Genomic DNA, 14656 nt, shown 5'->3' with positions numbered 1-14656 from the left:
CTGAATGATGGGGGAGAGATAGCTGGCAGAGATGGGCGGGGGTGTTATTTCTGGCAGAGGCTACAACTTGAAGGAGGGAGTTAGTAAAGGGTTTTGAAAAATATGTTTAAAAGGGCTTAGTGTAGGTAGTTAATCACAATATCTGGAAAAGACAAGAAAAGTGTGAATTTTGTGTCACCTAAATGAAACATTTTGAAGCAGAAAGAAGCTTTTGTTTTTCTTTGATATGTAGGTTTTGTTTTTCTTTAATATGTAGGTGGGATTCTAGTATAATGTCCCAAGAAGCACTATATTCATGACCTAGCAGATATTTTATAGAACTTTAACTGGTTTAATTAAGTACAGTTAAAAACAATGGTGACTTGACCAATTATTGAAGGCTGGGCATGGGAGTGTAGATTGGTTGAACTATATTATTAATAAAAATACCATATTCAAGAGTCCATAAAAACCGGAGCCTGAGTCAAGAAATGAGAGGTGATGGTTTATTTGGGTACAATTTCAAGGTAGTGAAAGTGAGAAAAGGCGGGGAGTGAAGTAGCTCAGATGGAAAGCAGTACTAGGTGAAGTGCTACCTCGCTGGCCTCTGCTTTATGATAAACTTAAAAGACCAAGACAGCGGCCTGGGAGGTACCCCCAGTAGGATGCTTGGTGTCCCTGATCAGACTACCTGGTGGAAGTGCCTTAGAACAGTAGGTGAGAGGGCAGAAAGAGATGGGCTTCATCTGACTGGATGTATGGATTTCCTCTCTTCTCTCTTATTGGTCAGATTTCTTACATTAAAACCCCCTCCTCCAATCAGCACACTTACCCTTTAGACAGCTGCTCAGAGCTCAGTTCTTGTACTGCTCAGTGTGGGGTTATAGTCACGTCTGGAAGCGGTGAGAAAGCCATGGATTCTGGGTTTGTGTCTGGTCAGATTGGTTGGCTCTAGGCAAGGGAACGCCAAGGCATAAGCAGAGTTGGATGTTTGTGACTGTGTGGCTGAGCCTCAGAAGAATCTGAGAAAATGCTATTATATGATATGCCAAGCGCCGCACTAGAACTCCGTGTGCCTTCAGTCTGTTACTATTCCCATGGTTCAGTGAGGTATTCAAACCTTACAGAAGTAGTTATTTGTCCTCAGATTTGAAACCAAGCAGTTCTAATTAACCTACTGGAGGGCGATTTCTCTTTTTTCTCCCTTCTCTCTCCCTTCCTCTTCCCTCCCCTCTCCTCCCTCCCTCCCTTCCTTTCTTCCTTCTTTCCATGTTTCCTTCCTTTCTTCCCTCCATCTCTCTATCCTTCCTCCACCCCTTTTGAATCACAGAAGGTGGAGATAATAGAGAAGAATGAACTTATTAGCATGTTCCCAAAATTACTTTGTTGAGTGAAAGCAAGTGTCTTTGTAGAGTACTTTTGGATGGAATGTGACACACTACAGTGCATCGTGGAATCCACTTCTGGATGCCTGGTTTATCAGTACAACAAGGCTAAAGAAATGCTGCAGAAATCAATATTGTCTTTATGCCACTAAATATTTCCCTATTCTGAAAGCAAGTATTCACAAAGACTTCATTACCTGGTTTCCCAAATGCTCGTGTGGATTTGAAAGCCCTGACGATTTAAGGAAACATTGACAGGGCTGTGGATCTGCATGATGCTGGGCTCTATGTGAACAGAGACTCTTGGCTTATAAAACACATTCAAAGCAGTGCGTTTAGTATACAAGTGGTAAAGCCTATGTTACACTCTGCTGTATTTCATGGATAGTATATAACAGGTCTAGCATAACAAGCTATAAGTTGCATTTAGATTAGGAATCAGTGAAGAAGGAAGAGCACGTTCCCTCTTGTTATAGGAGATGATGAGTCTAGGGTCTTTTTCATTAATTAATTTTGGTTGCACTGGGTCTTCATTGCTGTGCTGGGGCTTTTTCCAGTTTCAGTAAGCAGGGACCACTATTCAATGCAGTGTACAGACTTGTCATTACAGTGACTTCTCTTGTTGCAGGGCACATGTTCCAGGCACATGGGTTTCAGTAGTTGTGGCACAGTGGCTCAGTAGTTGTGGCTCACAGGCTTAGTTGTCTGCAGTACGTGGAATCTTCCTTGACCAGGGATTGAACCCATGTCCCCTGCATTGAAAGGTGGATTCATATCCATATACCACCAGGGAAGTCTGAGTTTAGGATTCTTGTTAGAAAGGTAAATTTTAAACATTTCCAGTGACAAGAGGAAAGAAATTGATCAGCTATAAGCTGGCACTTATTCCCAGCATTCAATCAGGAGGCATCAAGGAAGTAGCCTGAACTCACATATTAGAACCTATGCTAACTCATGACTTGACTCTACTCCTTCGTACAGAGAGCAGTCACCTATTTTTACCATTACTATGGAAAATCTGGGAGATGATGACTTTGAAAAATCTGGAAAAATATTGGGAAGATGGTAGAAATAGATTGCTAGAAAACTTTAAAAACAAATACATATGCACAATGGAGTATTACTCAGCCGTTAAAAAGAATACATTTGAATCAGTTCTGATGAGATGGATGAAACTGGAGCCGATTATACAGAGTGAAGTAAGCCAGAAAGAAAAACACCAATACAGTATACTAACACATATATATGGAATTCAGAAAGATGGCAGTGACGATCCTGTATGCAAGACAACAAAAAAGACACAGATGTGTATACCAGACTTTTGGACTCAGAGGGAGAGGGAGAGGGTGGGATGATTTGGGAGAATGGCATTGTAACATGTATACTATCATGTAAGAATCGAATTGCCAGTCTATGTCCGACACAGGATACAGCATGCTTGGGGCTGGTGCACAGTGATGACCCAGAGAGATGTTATGGGGAGGAAGGTGGGAGGGGGGTTCATGTTTGGGAACGCATGTACACCCGTGGTGGATTCATGTCAATGTATGGCAAAACCAGTACAGTATTGTAAAGTAAAATAAAGTAAAAATAAAAATAAAAAAAAACAATTGTCAGTGATTAGAAATTAACCAGAAAAAAGAATAATTGAATCAAATGTGATTAGTTGAATATATGGACACATAATCACACCATTCACTGATAAGTTTCCAAACACTAAATTATTAGAAATATGCAAGGTGGTGTTATCCTTATCTATGATTACTGAAACTATGAACTAAGGGGGAAATGTAGATCTGATTACTTCTCTATTTTTAAGTGTAGGCTGAACACATGTCAACTAAATACATCTGATCAAAATTCTTTCTGATTATAGGCATCAATATAGGATCTCTACCTGTTCCTGTTCATGATTTTTTAAAACAATCTCTCAGGCTAGGTCTTGAAATTTAATTTTTTCCACAGTAAGAGAGACTAATCAAAATCTTTGAGTTGTTCAAAGCAATTAAAATAGATGTGATTCAAGTTATTCTTCTGCATCTCATCGTGCTTCTTAAAGTCCCTTAATTTTATTTTCCAATTTATAATTTTTTTTAATGTATCCTATTTACCATTATTGGATTAATGTTTTTGAAAGTCTGTATTAATTTTTCTGCTTAAATACCAGTAACTCTGTCTCTCCAGAGCATTCCATATACACTCCTCTCAGGTAATGCAAATAAGGCATCCGTGTTCAAATGCTTTCGGGAATTGTTCTACACTGCCTTTCATTCTCAAGGATTCCCAATGAACATTAGCACTAAGAAATCTTGGAGCAAAAAATGGCTATTTAATGTTGCTTAATCCAGATGGTTCAAACATTATTTGAACTTGAACACTTCTTCCTCCATTGAGAACACATTTTGAAACCTGCAAGTCTAAAGGTGTCTGATTACATTTAAGAAATCTTCAAAGATCTGTTAGAACTGTAAAGTAGATAAGAGATCAAATGGTCCAATAATTTCACTTTACAAACAGTATAACTGGACTAAGATGGGGCTAGAGACCTATCAAAGTTCACACGAGGAAGAACTTTTTCAATTCAGTAAAGAGACAGAATTTGAATCTCCATCTCAAAATCTGTAGTTCTTTTCATCACGTTTTGCTTTCTTTCAAAGTATGTTCTAGAAGCTAAAGATTCCTTTCTCTGTATCTTTTATCTATCACTTATGCCTTGTGATAATGGCCTAGCATATGGTTGAGAATTATTTCTTCAGAATTTGTTACTAACACTGAATGCAGTGCTGGGTGGACAGTGGCAAGCATAACAGCCATTGTTCTTGCTCTCATGGAGCTCATTACCTAGTGGGGTGGTCAGACACAAAACAGTCAAACTAATAAGCAGATAATTACAAATCTGAACAGATAATAGGAAAGTTATATGCTGGGTTCTGTGATTAGGAAAGAGAGGGAAAGCTACTTAGATAGAGCTCCTAGAAAGGTTCATCTGAGGAAAGGAAATATTTAAACCAAGAAAGAAGCCAGCTGTGCAAAGAATCAAAGACATTGCTTTCTAGAAGAGATACTCACACAACGTGAGGGCTCTAAAGGAAGGAAACAGCTTTTCAGGAGTGAAACAATGGCCCAGGTGGCTTGAGCAGGGTGAGTTAAGGAACATGGTTGCTGGTGAGTTTGGAGAAGCCAACTGAGGATACGTGATTTAGCTCATTGCAGACTATAGTAAATTGCTGGACTTTTAAGGAGGCTAGAAAGCTGCAGGCTAAAACAGTGAATTGGCAGTCCTCTTCTTCACAGGTGGTTTAGGAGATCTCAAGCAATTGCTTCGGTGGAATTCAGAAAGGGCAGTTCACACCAGCTCAGGATACCAAGGGATTACTAGCCTTGTGGAAGAATGTGGAAGTACTTGTTTCTGGAGCACATAATTGTTGTTGTCCAGTTGCTCTATTGTTTCTGACTCTTTGCAGCCCCATGGACTGCAGCATGCCGGGCTTCCCTGTCCTTCACCATCTCCCAGAGCTTGCTCAAACTCATGTCCGTTGAGTTGGTGATGCCATACAACCATCTCATCCTCTGTTGTCCCCTTCTTGTATGTCACTGATAAGAAGTACAGTAGATGGGAGCATCACATTAGGGATAGTGCTACAGTGTGATGGTGTGGGAGTGATGGCAGGCCTGGGCAGTGGTGGAGCGGAGATGGCAACAAGATCCTCCTGTGGTTGCTGATGATGACGTTGGTGATGGGCCTTCAACTTTTATACAGTCCAGGGTGGTCAGAGATGGTAGTGGGCCAAGAAGAAGAGGGACAGGATATAGGCCATGTAGTTGTTAGGGCAGAACCAAGAAGCTTCTGTCCCTGGACATGGATGGCATGTGACACGGTTGTGAGGGACACATGATGAGAAGGGTCTTTGTACTGGGGCTGGCAGTGCTGTGCTATGGCTTTAGTTAGCAACATAGGCAGGTTGGAGGAAAAAAGCTTAAGGTAGACCTGACCCTTTTTGGCACACATCCTTCAAATAAGGATTTTCCTGAAATATTCTGGGTATGTCCTTTTCTGACATGAGAGTTGGATTTTCTTTTCATTATAGCAACTGAATAAATTCCTCTGCAATGTAAGTTCTATGAGTCACTATTTCAAATTATTTTTCCCATTAAGATGTCCTTCCTTCCTTTCTTCCTTTTTTCCTTCCTTCCTTTTTTCCTTCCTTCCTCCTTCCCTTTCTTACTTCCTTCCCTCCTTTAGGATTTCTCGTGTGTGTATGCTCAGCTGTGTCCAACTCTTTGCAGTCCTATGGACTGCAGCTCACCAGGCTCCTCTGTCCATAGATTTTTCCAGGCAAGAATACTGGAGTGGGTTGCCATCTCCTACTCCAGGGGATCTTCCGACCTAGGGATTGACCCAAGTCTCCTGCATCTCCTGCATTAGCAGGTGGATTCTTTACCAACTGAGCCACCTGGGAAGCGCCTTTACTATTTATTGATTGTTAACTCCATGCATACATGATCCTAGACAACAGGACTCATGGTGAACAAGATAGAGAAGATCCCTTCTCTCGTGGAGCTGACATCCTCTAGGCATATCTCATAATATTCTGAGTTAGGATTTTCATTGCAGTAAAAGGACTAGCAGAGGCTTGTAATGTTCAAAAACTGGAGTAGAACCAACTCTTGACTGCAAATCTGCAAATGATTTCTGCTTATCAAAATATTATTTCTATTGCTATAACTGAAATATTAGGCAGAACTAATCAGTCACATAATAAATCACTTGATGCAAAGGAACATTTATTTATTTCCAAACCAGAAATTTAAACAAAGATTCATGTATAAGGATGTTTAATCTTAAAGTTTCAGAAAAATTGAATTTGGAAAAAAAAATAAGGAAAAGGTTAAATAAATAGTGATATCTAGTAATATGATGCAATACTATCGATTTATTAAAATATCATACTTTTTCAAAAGCAATATTATATAGCAATTAAGACTCTGGGCACTGGAGAGAGCTATTCTGTGTTCTTAAGATGGTTCCTTAGCTTATCTTTTCACATAACAGGTTATGGCTTTCTCTCCAGGTTTGTCCATATTAATCAACCTGATTGGTTTTCACAACTGTTGAGTGTGAGTTGCACTGATATACAGCCATCCCTCATATCCGCAGTGGCGAGCTGCTCCAGAACCCCATTCCCCGGCCCCCGTCCCACCCTCCGCCCCCCAACCCCCACCCTGGATGCTGACATCCGCGGGTGCTCAAATTCTTTACCTGGTGATCTGCCATATGTGTGCACGCCGTAGCCCTGCAAAGAGCCAGCGAACTACATAAACTGCTCTCTATTCGTGGATATTTAAGAATTTACCATAACTTGCTTACAATCTGCCGTCTGTGGGGTCGCACAGAGTTGCACACGACTGAAGCGACTTAGCAGCAGCAGCGGCTTGCAATCAGTGCTGAGATAGACATCATAGCACGCATGCCTACCTGGTGTACGTGGGCTGGACTGAGTATGAAAATCGGGCTTGCTGACTAATGGTTCCGAGCATTCTTGATGTTGAGAGAGAGTTCCGAACTCCAGAAAGTTTGAATCACTTTTTTCACTTCTCACAACGACAGAGTGCATTTCCCCAAACCCTACAACTTAGTATTGTACTTCACAAATGGTAATGTTACGCAACATGGCTGTGTTTGACACGCATCACACTCTCTTTGAAACTCTTGTCACTTTTAGCTCTGTAATCTTCCCTGAATTCTCTTTGCCTTGGGTTTCTGATGAAGCTCCTAATGGCAATACCGACAGAATGTTTTGTTGTTGTTGTTTTGCTTTGTATTAAATAATGCAGTGTAAAATGTTAGCATTGCATCTGGTATAATAAAAACTCAGCAAATGCTCTGATAGCGTAGCAGTGGAAACTGCCAACTGTGGAGTCACTCTGCTTATGTTCACATTTCTGTTCAGCAATTCACCAGCTGACTTGACCTCTCTGTGTCTCAGTATCCTCATTTGGAAAGTAGTGTTAATAGTTGTAGCCACCTCTGGGGTGTGTGTGTGTGTGTGTGTGTGTGTGTGTGTGAAACTAGTCAAGATACACAGTCAAGAGTTTCTGGCCCTTGCGGTGGTAAAGAATCCACTTGCCTATGCAGGGGATATAGGAGACCTGGTTTTGATCCCTGGGTGGGAAAGATCCCTTGGAGGAGGAAATGGCCACCCGCTCCAGTATTCTTGCCTGGAAAATTCCATGGACAGAGGAGCTTGTCTAGTCCATGGAGTCACAAGGAGTCGGACACGACTGATCTACTGAGCATGCACATACCATCCATCGTATTATTGCTAGGAAGCATAGTTACTTAACATTCTCTCATTTCACAATTTTTCACTACCACAAAAAGTGATGCAGAAATATTTTTTTCCATATAAATTTTGGCATATGTTTCTGCTTGTTTTACTAGTAAAGAATCCTAAAATTGGCTTTTGTGGATCTAGGAATATGCAATAATTTTCACTGCTTTAAGACTCTTAATAGATTATATCCACATTTCTTTCAGAAAATATATTTATTGGTTCATTTTTACCAGTTTATACTCCCACTAGCAATGGACAAGCCAGGATCTAGCTCAGTAGAACCCTGTCAAGTGTTCAGAGGTAAAATGTTGGTTTTTATCTTTTCTAGTCTGATAGTAAAATTAGTAGCTCATTATTATTTTTAATCTGCATTTCTATGAGTATAAGAGAAGTCTAAACATTTTCCCCTAGATGGCTTTCTTTGTAGTATTTTTTCTAGTGTTTAATAGACTCTGGGTTTTTGTTTATTAATTCATAATATTTTTAGATATTAACAAGGCCCCAACAATACTGCATGACGTAAATATTCAATCATACCTTTCTAGGAATGTCTCATACCCCTTCTGCTGGCTGCCAAAATTGTTCAGTTTCTCAGCTTTGTATTCCTGAGAGGGTGTTCAGATAGTCAAGCTCATATTTTTGAACCTAATGATGCAGTCCAGACTATAGAAGAACATATATCTTATAAATCATATTTCCTGATTTGAAAACTATGGCCTGGGGAGAGCAAGCACACAGTGGGGAGGATAACTGCAGTGATTCAGTTGTCTGTTCAAAAGGTAGCATCCCTAAATTGGGGGATGTACAGACACTGTAAAACACGTCTAGATTTATATCAAACAGAATTTCTTTTTCTAAATAGTCAGGTTCCTCAATGTCTTAGTAGAAAAACTTCTTTCTTTCCTCCACTGTATATGTATCTGTATCAAATATTAAATTCTTCCTTACGCTAAGGTCTACTTCAAGGTTATCTATTTTGTTCCACTGGTCTGTCAACTCCTATGTAAGTCACATAATTTCTTTTTTTTAGAGTTAATAAAGTCTTTTTATTTTATTTTATTTTTTTTGCCATGCAGTATGTGGAACTTCCTCAACCAGGGATCCGACCCATATCCCCTGCATTGGAAGGGCAGGGTGTTAACCACTGGATCCCCATAATGTTCCCATAACATTTTAATTAATTTTATTACATAATTGTTGGAGGTAACTCTCCTTTTCTCTCATTTTTTCACAGTTGCATCTGTTACTATTTTTAAGTTTTAATTCAAGATGAAATATAGAGGAATTTTCTAAAGGCTTCTCTCAATAAAAATCTCATTGAAATGGTCAAATCTGTTAATTAGTTTGGGAAAAAGTGACATTTTTCCCAATGATATTAATTTCTTATAACATTGTTTTATTGTCAGTGAATAATTCTAGTGAAATAGTTTCTCTTTTTGAATTAATTATAATTTTCTTTGTACGTTGAAGATGATTAATTTTTGTAAATGTACCAAAAGTATATGAAAGGGAAATATTTACATTGGTACAATCATGTCGATTATTATTATTCAGATTTTCTATATTTCTATTTTTAAGCTGTAGTATTATCAAAAATGTCTAAACATTTTGAGAAGCACATAGAATAGTATCATAAATACCCTAATTTTTCCTAACACTCAGCTTAAATAACTACCAACTCACAGCTGGTTTTCTTTCATCCTTACCTCCATATGTACCCCACTTCTGGATTCTTTTAAAGTAAATCCTAGACATTATATAACATTATTTATAATGGTTTCAGTGTATATCTCTAAAATGTAAGAACTGAAATATTAGTATTTCAACCAAATAAATCTAGCAAATACGTATTTAATATCAAATAACCTCCAGTTAATGTTCAGATTTCCAACCGTCTCATAATTTTCTCTTTTTCTTTTCTAAGTTTGCTGGATCCAACCATTGTGACTGGATTTTGTGCTTTCTCTGCTTCTCCTAAGCTATAGATTCCTCCTTCATATCTTGGTATTTTTTTCCTTTCAATTTGTTTGTTGAAGAAATCAAGTTGTTTGTTTATAGTTTCCCACAGCCTGGACTTTGCTGATTGCATCCCTATGGTCTGGTTGAAAATGTTACCCTGTCCTCTATTTCCTGTAATTTGGTAATTAGATAGAAAAGCTTGGTCAGATTCAGGTTCAGTTTCTCTTTTCAAGCAGAACTATTTCACTGGTGGTGGTAAGTTCTCCCACCAGGAGGCATGTAATGCCTCCTTGCTGCTCTTGGGGATGTTAGCAGTTGTTTTATTAAGAGTTGCAAAACAGTAATATTTTTACTTTATCTTACTTATTTATTTAATTTATCTTTTATCTTTTGTTTATTATATGTTTCTTTTCTATTTACTTAATAATTTACTTCTTATGTAAAGAAAGTTTCTCTCATCATCCTTTTGGTTACTTTGAGGTAAAATTTACTTGGAAAAAAATGGTAAATACTTAAGTCTTTTCATTTATTGACTCTTTCATTATTTTTGGTCAGTTCGAAAGGTGAAAGGTTTACTGAGACTTTAATGTCTCTAAAGATGGTATTTCTATCCCACTTTTCTCAGTAATATATAATGAATACTTTCTCGCTACATGTCTATTGAACTTATTTTTTCAATGAGTGCATTGTATTTCATAGTATAGATTTACTATGATATGTTTCACTAATCTGATATTGATGAACAAGTTGTTATTCTTGTAAATTGCTCACATGCATGGTCACTTAGTCAACTCTTCATCAAAACATAAGTGTAACCCTTATAGAAAATATGTCTGACTCTTTGTGACCCTAAAGACTGTAGCCCGCCAGGTTCCTCTGTCCGTGGGATTTTCCAGGCAAGAACACTGGAGTGGGTTGCCATTTCCTTCTCCAGGGGATCTTGCTGACCCAGGGATCAAACCTGTGTCTCCTTCATCTCCTGCATTGGCAGGCGGATTCTTTACCACCAAGGCACCTGGGCAATTTATTCTTGTAAATTATTAATAAATGACAATAAATATACTTGCATAGGTATACTTGTGTAAGGGCTTCCTAAAAATGGAAATGTTTTCTAAGAGTATACACACTTTAAATGTTTTTAAGTATTGCTTGTATTGCCAGTGCCAGTATTGCTGGTATTGCTATATTCTAAGTGTGAGTGTGTTTGCCTTGCACTCTTGCTAATGCTATATTATCAATTATTTTAAAATGTTTGCTTATTTGATATGGAAAAATGGTGACTCATTATTGTTTAATGTTAATTTTCCTGGTTACTAGTGTGGTCAAATATTTTAAAAATTTGTTTCATTGTGTTTATATTTCTCCTCTGAATTGTCAGTTGAATATCCTTTATATTTATGTATAGGTATTTTTGCCTAGGTATTTCATAATCAAGTTGGCTGAAATTTTGTTTGTGGCTACCCACCAAATGTAAGATTAACCTGAATGTGTGATCAAAGATTTGGTTACTATAAGATAGCAGAGGGTTTGAAATTGGCATAATTTGGTAAAACTGTCAAGGATGAATATTTTCTATAAGGGCTTAGACTTATGTTTTGATGAACAACCAGCAGAAAGAAAAGATTCTTTTTATAAAACTCAGGAGCCTACTTTGGATACATTGAATGTAAGCAGAATGTAAGTAGAGGTTATTTTCTCTGACTTCCCTTGAAAAAGACAGCCTAAAAGAAGGTCACACTAGTGCGTGTGGTTAGCACCAATATTTCCCATGGGTGAAAGTTCTGAAGTTGAGGCTTGTAGCCCCATGATCATTTCCTAAAAAGCAGGAGTGGCAAAAGCATGGCATACATACCAATACTTCTCTAGTCTGCCCTCATAACAGACATCACTAGTCAATTCTGGCACTTTCTTACATATATTATCAAGTTCTTACATATTATCATATTCTTTCTAACATAGTTCCCTAGGCTCACCTTTAATCAATGTGCATAGACAATCAAAGTGAAATTGATTTATGCCCTTGTCATACACCCAGGCTCATTAGAATTTAAGATCCAGTAGAGTAGGAATTGTTTGATTTGCTTCCCAGTGTTCACAACAATACTAGGGACACACTGGACTTTCAATAAACATTTGCTGAATGAATGTACAAATAATCCATTTAGACAGAAAATTTTCAAGGAAGATTCAAATATCCTTCACATTGAAAACAGTCTTAATCTAATGGATTACCTATGTACCTATTACCTTAATTCACAGATTACCTATTTCCGAGCATTTAACTTCCTAATCATTAGTTTTGAGGCCGAGGGAAAGCTTTTGGTGTTGCATATTGGAAGTCTATTGTAATAGGATTAAAAAGAAAACTTGGATATAGAATTCTGTTGAATTATTGTGAACAATAGCAATTACAACAGAAGCCTTAATGAAAAATCACTATATTTTCAAATCTCTCCTGCGTCATCAGCATGATTAGCATCCTTCAGTTCCACTCCTTCTGAATTTACAACTTGACTTTAGATCAAACTTGACTGTAGGTATGACTGAGAATAAACTGAACTGGATGGTAAAACTTACAGCCCATTAGTCTAAGGTCAGCATCTTTTCTGATCCATATGTGAATGTGAAATGGGGAAATATGCTTTCAAGCTGGTATGAGCGAGGGGCAAGCATGATTTCTTTCTTTCTTTTTTTTTTTTTTTTGCCTGTCACTGAAGCTTTGGTGCTGATACAAGATGGGGTAAATCAAGAATTAGGGCAACTCAATCTGAATTTGAATTACTGGAAAATTGTAGCTCAATTCAAAATTCAGGAAGTTGGGAATAGGAATAGGGAAGAAAAGAAAATCACTTCTTCTAGAAATCAAGAGGCAGTCCAGGTATGTGACAGTGTCAGAGTTTCCGCCTACAAAGCCCCGTTACACATGGCCACTTCGTCTATATCCTCAGCTTGATTAATTTTCCAGGCTCCTTGCTTACTTTCCTCATCAATCTTATTTGAAAACCAATGATGTCTCAAACATTTTCAAATCATCTCTCAAAATGTGTATAAAATTTTCTAGTTTACAAAGTGGAACGTGTACTCATTTAATTCTATTAGGTTAAGTATTTACATTGTTATTTGGATGCCAACAATAACAAAAAAAAAACAGACCCAGGAAGTTGGTGCCCTTTGACATGTTCTCACATGGCTGTTAAGTGGCAAAGCTGTGTTCTTTCCTCTCCACATCAAATACACTTTCTGATAAACCTCTTCTGCCTGAAATCACATAACTGTGACTATTTTTTAAGATGGGGGCACACTGTGAATTTAGGAAAGAAAATTTTTTATGGCCACTTAAAAATGAATGCAAAAACTACTTCAGGAGATAGGTATTTCCCATATGGGGGTTTTATTTTAAAATATCCGTTGAATAAATGAATGCTTCTTGGGTTTTTTTTTTTTTTTTTTTTTTTTCGTTGCTGTTACTAACTTGGCTGCTTCTCTCTTTGTGGAAGGTTTGGGGGCTAAGATCGAAACATCTCTTCCTTATAGCTGAGCTCAATTTGCAGTTCAAATCATTTCCTTGTGAGAAGTGAAAAAAGCACTCCAATAACTTGGTGACAGGAACTATTTGACCAGGCATGCATAGTAATCATTAGATTATTTATGCCTTCTATAACGGAATTTAATCCAAAGATTTTTACAATCCTCTGTCTTCCTAGTAATTAATCTATAAAATCAGGCAAGTGCAAGTGCTTGGGATCTCTGAGAATGTATAATGGTTCTGCATTCCTTAGCTAGGGCATGATTATTTTAGCATGGGTGAACTTCAGTGGTATAGAGACTGAGGCTGTCAAATATCCAGAAATTTGGATTTCCAAATGATGATCATTTCACTTTTCAGGAAGCTCTCCTGGCTATGGAATGCCTGAAAGTCTTAAAGACTGGTTTTCATTACATGAGGGGAAATACCTTTATAAATATATTTAAGAACTGTTACAACCTTCAATTTGAAATTGGTGCTCAAGAGGCAAAGCCTGGGGATTGGGAAAATGTTTACTTTGGGCGTGGATAACCTGCCTGTCTGTGGCAAGCTGTAGTAGCATTTGTGGTTTTGAAAATCCAACTGATTCACATTCTTTCTGAGAATAGGGTGAAGACTGTTGGGACACAGCACTCAGGGCTGGAGAGTTTTCAAACCTATGTGTGAAGACTTAGGCATCCCCTTATCCTGAGAAGATTCAGATGATTTAAAACAGGATACCAGTCCTGATTATAGTATATCCTGGTGACAGTATCAAAACGAAGACTAGCTAATCCCAACAGAAACTAAAAGGACCAGGGTACTTTTATTAACTGAATATCAATCCTTTTGTGTGATTCAATTAAAAACATCAATAAAAATCTTATTTCAAAAGTCACAAGGAGCGTCTCTACCCATACAGCACATACCGCAGATAGAAAACTGCTCAGCCCCCTCTGAATCGTTGCCTGTTTTAATAAGTATTCAGAAATTATACTCAGACTTCAAAAGAAATTGTAAGGAATTGTTAGCAGGTTTATTAATGTTTTATGTTTTATTAAAAGTTTGGGTGTACATTTCACAATGAGCAACATCAAAAATCAGACTTTCTGCCTGTAATTTTGCTTCCGCCTGTCTTTCTGCCTTTGGGATTCACTCTTTTCCTTTCATCAGCTGCCATTTTCAGCAGCATGCAGTAATTTCATGGCTCATTGCAAGCGCTGAAAACCTTTGAAACCACAAATGCTAACCTACCTGGCCTGCAGCCATTTAGGAAGAGATTAATTTAGCAAACAGAAGCAAAACACTTTCTACTTCTAGCCTGTGCATAATTTCACTTCTATCTATATTTATTTTACAGTGAGCAGCGTAATGACAATTTCAGTAATTGCAACTCTATAAAAATTTGCCTACCTAGCTTATCTCACTATCACAAGACTGTGAGTCAGTCAGATTAGAAAAAGTACAGCATGTGAAACAGCGCTGGTTGCCTT

Source organism: Capricornis sumatraensis, chromosome 11, assembly GCF_032405125.1.
Source record: "Capricornis sumatraensis isolate serow.1 chromosome 11, serow.2, whole genome shotgun sequence".
Classification (NCBI taxonomy): domain Eukaryota; kingdom Metazoa; phylum Chordata; class Mammalia; order Artiodactyla; family Bovidae; genus Capricornis; species Capricornis sumatraensis.
The sequence above is the reverse complement of the archived record's forward strand: the minus strand, read 5'-3'. Positions refer to the sequence as shown.